Source organism: Canis aureus, chromosome 19, assembly GCF_053574225.1.
Source record: "Canis aureus isolate CA01 chromosome 19, VMU_Caureus_v.1.0, whole genome shotgun sequence".
NCBI classification, from domain to species: Eukaryota; Metazoa; Chordata; class Mammalia; order Carnivora; family Canidae; genus Canis; species Canis aureus.
Genome location: NC_135629.1, coordinates 2,403,680 through 2,418,667, shown reverse-complemented (window position 1 = coordinate 2,418,667; position 14,988 = coordinate 2,403,680).

The window sequence follows — 14,988 nt, the reverse complement described above, 5'->3', positions numbered from 1 at the left end:
CGACAAAGCAGGAAATACTATCCACTGGAAAAAGGACAGTCTCTTCAATAAATGGTGCTGGGAAAATTGGACAGCCACATGCAGAAGAATGAAACTGGACCATTGTCTTACATCATACACAAAGATAAACTCAAAATGGTTGAAAGATCTAAATGCGAGACAAGAATTCATCAAAATCCTAGAGGAGAACACAGGCAACCACTTTTTGAACTTGGCCACAGCAACGTCTTGCAAGATACCATCTTTAAAGGCAAGGGAAACAAAAGCAAAAATGAACTATCAGGACTTCATCAAGATAAAAAGCTTCTGCACAGCAAAAGAAACAGTCAACAAAGCTAAAAGACAACCTACAGAATGGGAAAAGATATTCACAAATGACATATCAGATCTATAAAGAACTTATCAAACTCAACAGCAAAGAAACAAACAATCCAATCATGAAATGGGCAAAAGACATGAAGAGAAATCTCACGGAGGAAGACATAGACATGGCCAACATGCACATGAGAAAATGCTCTGCATCACTTGCCATCAGGGAAACACAAATCAAAACCACAATGAGATACCACCTCACACCAGTGAGAATGGGGAAAATTAACAAGGCAGGAAACCACAAATGTTGGAGAGGATGCGGAGAAAAGGGAACCCTCTTGCACTGTTGGTGGGAATGTGACCTGGTGCAGCCACTCTGGAAAACTGTGTGGAGGTTCCTCAAAGAGTTAAAAATAGACCTGCCCTACGACCCAGCAATTGCACTGTTGGGGATTTACCCCAAAGATACAGATGCAATGAAATGCCAGGACACCTGCACCCCGATGTTTCTAGCAGCAATGTCCACAATAGCCAAACTGTGGAAGGAGCCTCGGTGTCCATCGAAAGATCAATGGATAAAGAAGATGTGGTTTATGTATACAATGGAATATTCCTCAGCCATTAGAAATGACAAATACCCACCATTTGCTTCAACATGGATGGAACTGGAGGGTATTTTGCTCAGTGAAATAAGTCAATCGGAGAAGGACAAACATTATATGGTCTCATTCATTCAGGGAATATAAAAAATAGTGAAAGGGAATAAAGGGGAAAGAAGAGAAAATGAGTGGGAAATAGTAGAGAGGGTGACAACATGAGACTCCTGACTCTGGGAAACGAACAAGGGGTAGTGGAAGGAAGGTGGGCGGGGGGACAGGGGGACTGGGTGACGGGCACTGAGGGGGCACTTGGGATGAGCACTGGGTGTTATGCTATATGTTGGCAAATCGAACTCCAAAAAAATAATATACAATAAATAAAATAAAATAAAATAGAATAAAATAAAATAAAATAAAACCCTGGATGAAGATTTCTTTTTAAAGACAAAAACAAAAACCAGGGCCTGTGCAGTGAGTACACACACAGTGATTGCCAGCACTGCCACTGCCAACACTCAAGTCCCCGTCAGGCTGGCTTTGGTGGATGGGGTGCGGGGCTTCCCCAGGCCCTGGCCTTGCCTTAGGTCTTCAGGGCAAGAAGTCCTGGCTGTGTGGGGCCGAAGGGCTGCAGGGAAGGAGCTGGATGGAGAACAGGCCAGAGGGCTCAAAGGGCAGGAGGAGCTGGGGAGGCTGGGCTTCCTTTGACAGCACCGCCACCACAGGGGTCGCTGCTGCCCCAGGAAGCCCTCCTGGAAGCCCAGCCCCTAGCCCCTGCTCTCCTGCCAGTGTGTCACATCCTCAGCCTCCACTCCCACACGCCCTGGCGGAGCACCTCCCTTTGGAGCTCAGGGGTGGATGACTTTCCCAGCCTCTCTTCTTCCAGTAGGAGAGCAAAGCAGCTTTGCTGGGGGGGCTGCAGAGGCCTGCAGGGGACGGGGTGCAGCAGTGGAGGGAGGGTGGATCCCACCAGGCAGGAGCAAGGAAGGGAGTGTGGAGTGCCCAGCAGGGGGGTGTGAGAGGGTGGAGGCGGGGGATAGAGGGATCCCAGTGGAGGCCGGAGGGGAGTGGATCAGGGAGGGGAGCACTGTGTTGAAGTCAGCCCTGCAGAGGCTTGGAGCTGAGACCTTGACCCTGAGCCAGGGCTGGCCTGGGGGCACCTGCCCCCACAGGAAAAGGCCAGGGGGTAGCTCTGAATTGAATCCTGAGAGCAGCAGGAAGCCTTTGAAGGTTTTTCTGCCCAGGGGTGACTGATTTTTCATTTTAAAAACATCTCCTGGGCTAAGGGAGAGGGGGCTGGCAGGAGTTATTAGGGGGTCTGGGGGCTGTCAGAGGGAATGCATCAATAGGAATTGGACAGATCTGGAGCAGATCAGGGCTCCACTCTGATCTGGGAGGGGTGAGGTCTTGGGCAGCCATTAAAGGGCAGAGGTCAAGGGCGCAGTGGTGGGAGTTGGGACAGGATGCCCCCTACCCAAGGACAGGGAGAGGCTGGGAAGCCACCTTATCATTAAAGGAGTCCTCCCTAGATTAATAAATGCTCGTAATACCAACCCACTTGCAAACCTGATGTTGTTTGTTTAGGGGTCTCAACAAAATGGTTTTAAAGTTTACTTAGTCTAAAAACACACGTCCCCTCAACAATGAGATGAACACGCAAAGGATATTCTTCAGCCCTTCTGGAAGGATTGCCAGCAGTGCCAGGGAGGGAGAGACAGGGCATCAGTGTGGTGGGAAGTGCCCCATGGGGGCACTGTTAGCTGTGTGCCAGAGTCCTAAACATAGGGGCAAGTCACGTGTGGGATTTCTCAAAACTAGGAGTGCGTCCTCTCTCACGCGTGCAAGAGAAGGATGCGACAGAAGGAACCTCAGCCATTTCCCAGCCCCGCTCCCTGCCTCTCCTGACAGGCTGACCATATAGGTCCAGGCACAGGGTGCGTCACTGCTTGTTTTCCCAGCATGGGCAGTCCTGCCAACCCTGAGGAGGAGGCTTAAATATCTGGGGCAAGAAAAACCACCTTTTAATCCATCCAGCAGTCCTTAGGGTGTGGCAAGAGGCAGGCCTCTAGGCCCGTGTTCTGGATACTTAACCAGTTTCCCAGCATCTTGGAGCAAATACAGGTCTCTTCCGTGCCTTGTTTTATTGACTTTCTGTGTGGGTGCCCCCAGCCCCAGCCCACTCGGGACCTTCCTTCTGAACTGATGCCAGAGAACTCTGGTCCCAGTGGCTTTCTAGTTAAGTGGTGCCATCTGGTCAGATGGGGCCCTCGAGTTTTCACTTAACCCCGGGGGTCTTGTTTGAAGGTAGAGTCTGATCCAGCGGGTCTGGGTGGGGTTTGAGATTCTGCATTTCTAACCAGGCTTCCGGTTCTGGTCTAAGGTCTACACCGAGTAATGAGCTCCCCAGCACATTTGGGTTGATATTTTTTTACTGTGTGCTGTTTTAGGATGCTTCCTGGTGCAGCGGTGCCTGGCTCATGAATGATCTATTCCTCAGGTGTGCACCTGCTGGTTTCCTTATCCACTTATTTCCATATGGACTTGTGGTTGCTTCCAGCAACTCACACCACATGGTGGTCGAAGTTCTTGTCCAGGACCACTGGGTTTTCAGGGTGGATGTGCAATTAACTCACCCCTGGTCTTCAACAGCTGCATCATCCCAGCCAAGAGGCACTGCCAACACCTTTTGATTTTGCCAACCCGACGGGCTAAAGTGAGCCCCTGTAGTTTTATTTTTGCATTTTTCAATAAATAAGGCATTCTGCTCACATGTTTGTGAACCTTTGAAGTTTCTTTTCCGTTTTGCCTATTTTAATCCTTTTGCCTGCTTTCTTAATAGAGCTACAGTCTTTTCCTTGTTGACTTACAGGGATAGATCTCTATCAGCACATCTTATACTAAATATTAGTCCCTTTTCAATTTTAGACAATCAAATGCCTTGTTCCAGTCTGTCACCTGCCTGTTAACTTAATCCCAAGTGTCCTTTGCTGAGCAGAAATCCTTGATTTCGATGTGCACAAATCCATTCATTCTGCCTTGTGATTGTTACCTTGGGGGTTGTGTTTAGGGAGTCCTGTCTCTCCTCCCCACCCCACCCCTACTCCAACAGCTCTCCCGCATTTATTTCTTTCACTTTCAGGTTCTTAATCCTTCCAGAAGCTACCTCTGCATATAGTGAATACAGAGAAAAATAAGACTAGATACCTGCTGCTACCATCTACAAGAGTTTTATTTGTAGGTTAATTGGGGGATACTTAACATCTTTATAATATCAAGTCACCTCCATTCAGGAACACTAAATGTCTTTCCTTTATTTTCCATGTCTTTCTAAAACATCTCACTTAAAATTTTCCACATGGAGGTTTTTTCCCCCCTTCAATTTTTTTTTTTTATTGTGGTAAGATACACATAACATAAAACGATTCCCCACTGTCCTACCTCCTGTCTCTTGTGAATTTGACAACTCTAAGTACCTCATGTATGTGGGATCATATGATGCTTGTCCTTTGGTGACCAGCTTATCTCACTGAGCACTGTTCTTCAGGGTTCATCCATGTTGTAGCCTGTGACAAAATTTCCTTCCTTTTAAAAGCAGAATAATATTCCATTGTCTGTATAGACCACATTTTGTTTACCCACTCATTTGTCAATGGACACTTGGGCTGCTTCCACCTTCTGGCTCCTGTGAATAATGCCGCTCTGAACACAGCATACAAACAATCTCTTTGAGACTCTGCTTCCAATGTTTTTCCTTTTGGATTTTATATATTCCTTACTAAGGCAATTTCTAGATGCTATACATTGTGTTGCTCTTATGAATAATATCTAATCTGTTATATTTTTTCACTGGTGTGGAGAAATGCTGCTGGGTTTTGTATCCACCAACCTGGGTGAATTATTAGATTTCAAGGTTTGTATTTTGATGTTTTTTTTAATGTGACATATGTATAAAATGTCATATATATGAATGACATACAATACATATATATACTATGTCATTAACAGAATGTGTCTGGGGTGCCTAGGTAGCTCAGCCAGTTAACTGCACGACTCTTGATTTCAGGGCAGATTATGATCTCAGGATCACGAGATGGAGCCGCACTCCATGTTCCCTGCTGGGCGTGGAGTCTACTTAAGATTCTCTCCTTCCCCCTCCCTCTGCTCCCCTCCCCTGCATGTGCTCTCTCCTCTCTCTCTCTCTAAAAAAAGGGAGAGGGAAAGAGAGAGAATGTCTAAAAGTTCCTGTGTTAAATGGAGTGTTCTGTTGTATAACGTTTATCAAGGTAAGGAAGTTCTCTTCTAGTTTGTCCAGAAGTCTTATTATTATTGCTGTAATTAGTATTATAAGTGGTGTTAAATGTTATCAATGATTTCTCTGCATCTGATGAGATAATTGAGATAATGATGTGAATTTTCTCCTTTAATAAATCACAAATATCATTAATGTATTTTCTAATGCCTAAACCATCCTTGCATTCCCTACTTGGTTTAATGTATATTTTTTAATACACTTACATTCTATGAGATAATATTCTATTTAGGTATTTGCATTTACATTTGTAAGTAATATGAGCTTCTTTTCTGTTCTTTTTTCAAAATTCAGGTTAGGAATCAAGTTTACCTCAGCCTCCTCAAGTGAGCTGGGCCAGTTTTACTTATTTTCCACATTCTGAAACAACTCATATAAGATAGGAATTAACCACCCCTTGAGAATTTTGTAGAAATCTTCCATAAAATGGGCTGGACGGGGGCTCACTGGGAAAAAAAATTTATATTTTAAATTATTTAATAATCATTGGCTAATTCAAATTTTCCATCTCTTTTTATGTCAACCTTTGCATTTTATATTTTCCTAGAAATTTATTCACATCATCCACGCTATACTTTTATATTACTGTAAAAAGTCTGTTGTGCCCAAAGTTACAGTTTTATTCTGTAAGTATATATTTTTATATCTCCTCCTCCTCTCTGCCTTTGGTATTATCAGTCTTGTTTTGTACTTCACTGATTTCTGATATTTATTATTTCCATCCTTGTTGCTTTGGGTTTGTTTTATTACTCTTTTTCTAATATCTTGATTTGAATGTTTAGTGCACTTTTTCTACCTTTTTTGGTTCCTAGTCATTTTATATAAAATCAATAAATTTCCCACTAAATTCTTCTTCACCACAAAATTTTCATATGGTTGATTCATAAAGATTTAATATAAATATTTTTCTGATTTCTTTTTTTAAGCCAAGGGCTATTTAATAATGTATAATTTAGTTTCTGGCCACATGGGTATTTTTGGAGGTATCTTTTCATGATTAAATTGTAATTTTATAATACTACTACTCTTATCAGATACTACTAATTATTATTATCCAACAAAATCTCTATGATGGTGGCTTCAGTAGAACAAGCTGATGCTTCCATTGCTGGCTAGCAAGTGGTCAGTCTTTGTAAGTGTTTCGTATGTGTTCAAAAAGAATGTATATATATTTGTAGTATAGATCTCTATATATTTTAAATTTCTTGATTGAATTATTCAACTGTTTTAGTTTATTATAGTATCATATATATTATATATATCATAATTTGACATCTCTTCTCCACCCCTTCTGTTCTATCATTGTGTGTGGCAGGGTCAGGGCCAAAAACAAGAGTGAAAAGGATAATAAATAGAATACAGTTTAAAGAAGGTTGAAGTGGATGGTGTCTGTACTAGTTAGGGTTCTCCAGAGAAACAGAAGTAATAGGATACAGATAGACATTTAGTGTAAGGGATTGGCTCATGTGATTATGGAGGCTGGTAAGTCCCAGGATGTGCAGGGTGAGCTGGTGAGCTGGAGACATAGAGCGCCAATAGTTTAGTTCCAGTTTGAGTCTGAAAGCCTAAGAGCCAGGAGTACTGATGGGATAGTTTCATCCAATGGCAGGCAGGCTTAAGCCCTAAGAAGAGACAATGTCTTGGTTCAAGTCCAAAGGCAGTAAGAAGTTGATATCCCAGTTCAATGACCAACAGTCAAGATAGATTCCCTCTTTTTTGGGGGGAGAATCAGCTTTTTTGGTCTAGTCAGGCCTATAACTGATTGTATGTGGCCCACCCACATTAGGGAGAAAAATCTGCTTTACCTGGTCTACCAATTAAAATGTCAATCTCATCTAAAACCATTCTCACAGGGCAGCCTGGGTGGCTCAGCAGTTTAGCGCCGCCTTCAGCCCAGGCTGTGATCCTGGAGACCCAGGATCGAGTCCCACGTCGGGCTCCCTGCATGAAGCCTGCTTCTACCTCTGCCTGTGTTTCTGCCTCTCTCTCTGTGTCTCTCATGAATAAATAAATAAAATCTTTAAAACAAATAAACAATAAATAAATAAAATAAAATAAAATAAAATAAAATAAAATAAAATAAAACCATTCTCACAGAAACATCCAGGATAATGGATGACCAAATATCTGTACATTCCATGGCTTTAGTTGCCTGTTGTAATAGGAGGAAAGGGGGACTTAATATGGGACCATGGGAAGTTGAGTATTCTGTCAGTGGGATATTGAAGGACTGTGGTAAAATAACAAATAAACATTTGGTCTTTGTCCCCAAGTGCCAGAATCGAGCTCCTAAGTGCCTTGGGATCTTCTTAACAAAGAATGTCTCTGTGTGTGAATGGGCTGATTCCTGGCAGGGCTCAGCATGGAGGCTGGTCTCCAGAAAGACCAAGTCATTATGAGAGTTGGAACTCTCAGCCCCAGCCCCTGACTTCTGGAGAGAGGAGAGGGGTGAGAGATTGAGCTAATCATCCATGGCTAATGATTTAGTCAGTCATGCCTATGTAGTGGCATGTCCATAAAAAAACTAAGTGAAGGGGTTTGGGGAGCACTGTGCTAGTGAGTTTGTGGAGGTGCTGTGAGGAAGTGTGCCCAGATAGGTCATAGAAGATCTATGCACCTCCCTCCTACCTTGCTCTATGCATCTCTTCCATTTGGCTGCTTTTGTGTCATATTCTTTAGGAAAATGGATAAGCTAGGGAATAAAGCACTTTTGTGAGTCCTGGGGGTCATTCTAGGGAGTTATCAAGCCTCAGGGTGTGGGTCACGGGAACCCCGAAATTTATAGTCAGCCAGGCAAGAGTGCGGGTGGCCTGGGACTCCATTTGCAGCTGGCATTTGAAGGGATGGCAGTCTAGTGGGATTGCTCTTTCATCCTGTGGAGTCTGGTGCCAACTCCAGGTGGTTGGTGTCAGAATTGAATTATTGGACACCAGTTGGTGTCAGAGTTGGTGGTAGGAAAAAAAAAAACACCTTTGAGGGCATATAAGAGGGTCTGTTCTCTCTGCAAAATAAGAGATAAAGGGGTTTACTGAGAGAAAACATGGTTCAGTAATATAAGAAAAAATAGAAATATTAAAAGTAGGAAACAAATCTCTAATTTAGGGGAGACGGTGAGATAGGTGCTTGACTCATAAGCCCAGAGGCTGACTACCAACATCACCGTTTTACTAACTGGTGACTTGGAAAGTCAGTTAGCTGTGTTCTGCCTCCATTTCCTCACCTGTAAAATGGGGACAGTATCAGGAGCTGCTTTGGAGTTCTTGTGAGGCCTAAATGAAAGATTCCTGGCATGTCTTTAGCATTCACTAATTATTAGCTGCTATTATAATTATTTGCAGTAATATTATCTCATACTCAAACCCCCATGAGAATAGATTGAAAGATTTGAAAAATACTTTTAATAAGTTGGTCAGTTCCAGAGTCAATAAGCAAAAATCCGAAACTTTTCTAAGTATCAGCAGAGATCAGAAAGGAAATATAATAATAGACAAGTCTCCAATCATAAAAGCAAAAATGCTAGATAGCATATAACAAAAACAAACCTAAAAATTCCTACAGAAGTGCAAAAGTCCATGAAAGTCAGTAAGAGGGGGGCAGACATTCTCTATCAAATATGTAGACTTATTAGAAAGTTAAGGTAAATTAAAGACAGTTTGGTACTGCCTTTAAGAGTAGTTTTAAAAAAAATCAGTGAAATAGCATAAACAGTACAAAATAGCCCTGAACTCATACAGGAAAACTGGTATAACACAGGCTCTAACAAATTTTTGATGAAGCAACAGACTGTCACAGAATCAGTGCAGAGAAACTGGTCGTTTACATGGAAGCTTTAAAATTAATCCTCTATGTCACAGCATGGACAAGAATAAATTCCAAATGTATTAAATGCCTAAATTTGAAAAGCAACATATTTAACATTAGGGAGAAATGTTGGAAAATATCTGGAATGATGTTGGGCTAGGGAAGAACTTCTTAAACAAAGCATAAAGAATCAGATGAATTTTATTCCATTAAAATTAAAGCTTTAAGATGATAAAAAAGACACCACCAACAAAGCAAACAGACAGAAAAGGAAAGATGTGTGCAATGCGTAGGACTCATGGAGAATTCTCACCTAGTTTATAAAAACTAGTCCTACAAATCAGTAAGACAAGGACAAATATCTGAATGGAAACATGAGCAAAGAATATGAACAGGCGATTCAGAGGAAAATAAATCTAGGTGACAAATACGAAAACAATAAAGCTCATTACAAATCAGGAAATGCATATTAAAGCAACAATGAGATGCTATCTCATACCCATCACCTTAGCGAAAAATATAAAGCATGGCAAAAAAATAACTGTTGGTGGGAATGTGGGGTGATGGGAACTTTTGTACTTTGCTGGCACTGGGGGTGGAGGGCACAAACTGGCATAGCCACCTTAGAAAATAATTTGGCATTATCTAGTACGTGGAAGGTGCACATTGCCGTGACCCAGAAGTCCCACTTCTAGGGATCAGCCTGGAGAACCTCTCACATATGCAAGGATGTTCACTACTCAGAATGGTAAGAAATTACAGTAAGGAAATGGGAGCAACTTAAATGTCCATCAACAGGAGAGGGACTACACAAATTACACAAATCACAAATTGTGGCATTTTCATATCACAGTGAAAATGAAGTATATAACATTGACATATCTCAAAAACCTAATGCTGGTGGAAAACAGCAAGTTACAAAACAAAATTTATGGTGTGATGATATAGCATTTTAATACATGCAAAACAATTCTACATATTGTTTATGGATACAAACATATTTAGTAGAAATATAAAACTGTGTGGCCCACAGAATGAAAGAAAATATTTCTGAATCATATATCTGATAATTAGTTAATATCCATAACTAATTAGTTAACTAATTAACTAATAACATATAGAAAACATATAGAAAAAGCAACCACAAAAACACCAATTCAAAAACACATCAAGGGCTTGAATAGACTTTTCTCTGAAGAAGATAAGTGAATGGTCAATAAGCAAATAAAAAGATGCTTAGCTGGGGATCCCTGGGTGGCTCAGCAGTTTGGCGCCTGCCTTCGGCCCAGGGTGTGATCCTGGGGTCCCGGGACCAAGTCCCACGTCGGGCTCCCTGCATGGAGCCTGCTTCTCCCTCTGCCTGTGTCTCTGCCTCTCTCTCTCTCTCTCTCTCATAAATAAATAAAATCTTTTAAAAAAAGATGCTTATTATCACTAATGATGAGGCAAATGCAAATCGAAGCTACGAGAGTCCAGCTCACACTTGTTAGGAGGGCTACTTATCAAAAAAGGAAAAACACTAATTGTTGGTGAGGATGTGGAGAAATTGGAACGCTTGTACAGTAAATTGGAACATTGTACAGTACTGGTGGGAATATAAAATGGTACAGCCACTGTGGATAGCTGTATGGTTGTTCCTCCAAATACTAAACATAGAATTATCATATGATCCAGTAATTCCACTTCTGGATATATACACAAAAGAACTGAAAGCAGGGTCTTGAAAAGATATTTGTACAACCCTTGTTCACAGCAGCAATTTTCACAACAGCTAAAACATGGAAGCAATCCATGTGTCCATGTTGGATGAATAGATCAGCAAAATGTGGTCTCTCCGGACAATGGAATATTATCCAGCCTTAAATAGGAAGGAAATTCTGTCACATGCAACAATGTGGATAAACCTTGAGGACATTATACCAAGTGAAATAAGCCAGTCACAAAAAATAAATACTGTTGGATCTCACTTACACGAGGTCCCTAGAATTGTCAAATTCCCAGGGACAGAAAGCGGATGATGGGGGCCTGGGGGCTGGGGCAATGGGGAGTTAGTGCTTAATGGGGACAGAGCTTCAGTTTAGGAAGATGAAAAGGTTCTGGAGACAGGTGGTGGGGACAGTTGTACAACAACGCAAATGTACTTAATGACACTGCGCTTCACTCTTAAATATGGTTAAGATGGTAACTTTATACTATGTGTATTTTACCATAATAAAAAAAGAAAGAACTTGAATGGCAGAACAGAGGGGGACAGAGAGAAAAGGATTCTAGAGGAGAAAAAAGATCCAATTTATCTCTAAAAAAATATCTCTAACTGTGGTATAATATTAAGTTTGTTAAATTTGTCAAATTATAGTGGTAAGTAGATGAATATTCATTATCTTGTTCTCATCACTTTTCAGTGTTTTCAGACATTTCATAATAAAAAAGAAAATAGATGCAAGAAGGCATGAACCCCAAACTCTAGAATAGGAACAACAATAACAAATAGCCAAAAAAGGAAGGAAAAAATTAATAAAAGAGATTACTTTTGTACTTTTTATTGCCTTAGTGTTTATCTATAAAGCCAAAATTTATTCTTTCAACAAACTCAGAAAACTGGCCATTGCCAATCTTTGTAAGAGGGAGAGCATGCAGAGGGGGATGCAAATTCTCATCAGGAGAAAAATGGAGTTTAACTTCAGGTAAAGAGATTTTTTTTAAAAAATCATAAGAATGTGTCATGAAAAATTACTATCATTACATTTTAAATCCTTAATGAAATGGACAACTCTCTAGGAAAATCTGTATCATCAAAAATCAGCCCAAGAAAAAGTAGACAATTAGGAGAGCTCAATCAGCTTAAAATAAACCAAAATTGGAGCCAAGATCAATGTGTAAAATATTTGTGCATGAATTCAACCAAGCCATTTCATGCAACTTACTTTGGAATGTGGAACACCGGGCACCATTCACAGTAGGCTGTAAACAATTCTGATGGCAAGTGACTAACCGAACACTTGTCCCCAGTCCCTCCACTCTCACCAAACTCTACCAAGAGAGGCCAAAAAAATGAAATACTCACTTTCCCAGTCTTCCTTGCAGTTAGAGGTTCCCATGTGACAGTTTTGGCCAATGAAACACAACAGACATTTCCTGGGAGACTTAGGGAAAGTTCTTATTTTCTTGATAGATGGAGAAGGCCATCTGGTACCACCATCCCTGTGCTTCCTGCCATGGACAGGAATCCTGGAGCTGAGATGGCCATCTTGCAGCCGTGGCTGAAAAGCCAAGAGACTGCAGAATGAAGGCTTATATCTAATTGAATAACTGAAGGAAGGTCAACAGTCACCTACTCTCTACGCTTTTTGTCATGGACACTGTTGAAAGCTTTATATTTGTTTATTTGTTACTTACAGCTGAGTCATTACTAAAATAAGCACAAACCGGATTTAAAACCAGTCAAGGACACCATAAGAAAGTTATGTTACAGCCAATCTCATACATAAACAGATGGAAATAATCCCAAATAAAATATTAGCAAGTCAAAGCCAGCAGTGCATTAAAAGAAAATGCCAAGTAGGGTTTAGTCCAGGAATTTAAGGATAATTTAACATTAGAAAAGTCATCAATGTTATTCACTTCATTAGCAGACTAAAGGAGAAAACCATCTGTTCATCTCAATAGATGCTAAAAAAGCATTTGATGAAATTCAAAGCTAATTCATAGTAAACATTCTTAGTGAACCAGGTGTAGATACTATCTTCTTTAATTGAATAGAACTTTTTACAGAAATCTGCAGCAAATATCTTACCAGAGGAGGAGAATTTCCAAGAAAGTGAGAAGGTAGGCAAGGCTGTGTGCTATTCCTGGAAGTACTCGATGCCACCTCTAGCCAATGCAAGTACATAAGAAAAAAGAATAAGCATACATTTTGGAAAGGGAGAGAGGTAGCTGTTGCTGTTTATAGGCAATGGTCATCTATTCGAAAATCTAACAGATTCTACAAAGAAACAACCTTTCTCTAGGCTCTTTTTCATAGCTTTAAATGAGAGACACTCTTTGGACCTCAAAGGGTCATTAAGACTATTAAGTAACTTTGTGTATGTGAGGAACTTAGAATGGTGCCTGCACATGAAAAGCACTAATAAGTCACAAGATCATTGTTCCTAAAGACCAGTCATAACCAAATAGAAATTGAAAAAAATCTTTTCAAAAAAAATTTCATTTATGATAGCAATCAAACCTATGATATACCCAGAAATAAACCTAACCAAAGATGGGGCTTAGGCAGCAGATGACAAAATTCCTAGAAGGGACAATACAGAAGCCTGGAACAAGTGGAGAGATGAATAATGCCTTGGGGGGGGGGCATGAAATGTCATGGCCCTCCAAAGCAAGTCAGGTGTTCAATGCAATTCCAATCCATATCACACAAGGACTTTTCCTAGAACTTTGCCAGTTAGTTCTCAGATGTACATGGGAAGAATGGGAATCCGTGGATACCCTAAAACAGGCTGTAAGCACAGAACAGGGAAGCCTAAGTACTTTCCTCTTCCTCCTATAAGTATGTCGTAGTCATAGAAGTAGAATTGTTGGCAGATCCCCAGATCCTGCTCCCAGTGTCCAATGCCCTCCAGAAAGATGTACCAATTTGTGATGATGCTAACATAGGAGGACCACGTCTGCCCTAAAGTTGATTATCTATACCTTAGTATCTGACAACTCAGATAATTGAAAAATAATATCCCACTGTTTTAAAAATTATGAGTGCAGCTGCCCACTCCCTCCGGGCAACTAACAGGATGAGATCATTTGCTTTCCTATTTGCCACAGTCCCTAGTAGTCCCAGTGGCTTTATGGCATATAACTATAAGGGATGTATGTAGGAGTGGAATAGCTGGATCACTGCATACCATAGCTTCTACTTTGTTGTTCATATCAAACAATCCTCCAAAATGAGTGTCCCGGGACGCCTGGGTGGCTCAGCGGTTGAGTACCTGCCTTTGCCTCAGGGTGTGATCCTGGGGTCCCAGGTTTGGGTCCCACATCAGGCTCTTTGCATGGAGCCTGCTTCTCCCTCTGCCTGTATCTCTGCCTCTCTCTCTCATGAATAAATAAAAAATCTAAAAACAAAACAAAATGAGTGTCCCTAGCTGCATTCCTGCCCATGCATGAGCACTCTGATTCCTCAACTTTGACATTGTCAGAATATGTGATTTTAGCCACGCCAGTGGGTAGGTAGTGGCATTTCATTGTGATTTTAATTTGCATTTTCACAATGACTAACAAGGCTGAGAATCTTAACATTTTTTATTTTTATTTGAGTACAGTTGACACACAGTGTTATATTAGCTTCAGGTGTACAACTCTACACTTTATGCTTTGCTCACCACAAGTGTAGGGCATCTGTCCCCACACAGTGCTGTCACAGTACCAGTGACTATAATCCTTGTGCTGTGCCTTTTATACTTATTCTTTCCATAACTGGAAGCCTGTATCTCCCACTCCCCTTCACCCATTCTGCCCAGCACCCCACCCTCTCCCCCTGGTGACCACCAGTGGGTTCTCTGTATTTATAGGTCTGATTCTGCTTTTTTGTTTGTTTTGTTTTGTTGATTCCACAAGGCTGAGTACCTCTTCATAGGTTTATTGGCATGTGGCTATCCTCTTCTGTAAAGGGTCTGTTCAAACCTCTTGCCCATTTTTCTCTTAAGTCATCTCTTTTTTAAATTGATATGTAGGGCTCTTACTATACTTTGGATTGCAATCCTTGTCAGTCTGTGCCCTGAAGATGTGTTCTCAAGTCTGCGACTGCCTTTTTCCCTCCTTGATTTGCACCTGCCTGCCTTTACTCACCTGGGCCTTTAGGAACCTGACTTTGTGATGTGTGCATCACATTTGCTCCAATGAGCATCTGAACACCCATGACACCTTCAAGCCACTCACTCCAGATCTCTCTGCTGAGCTTCAGACCCACATGTTCAACAC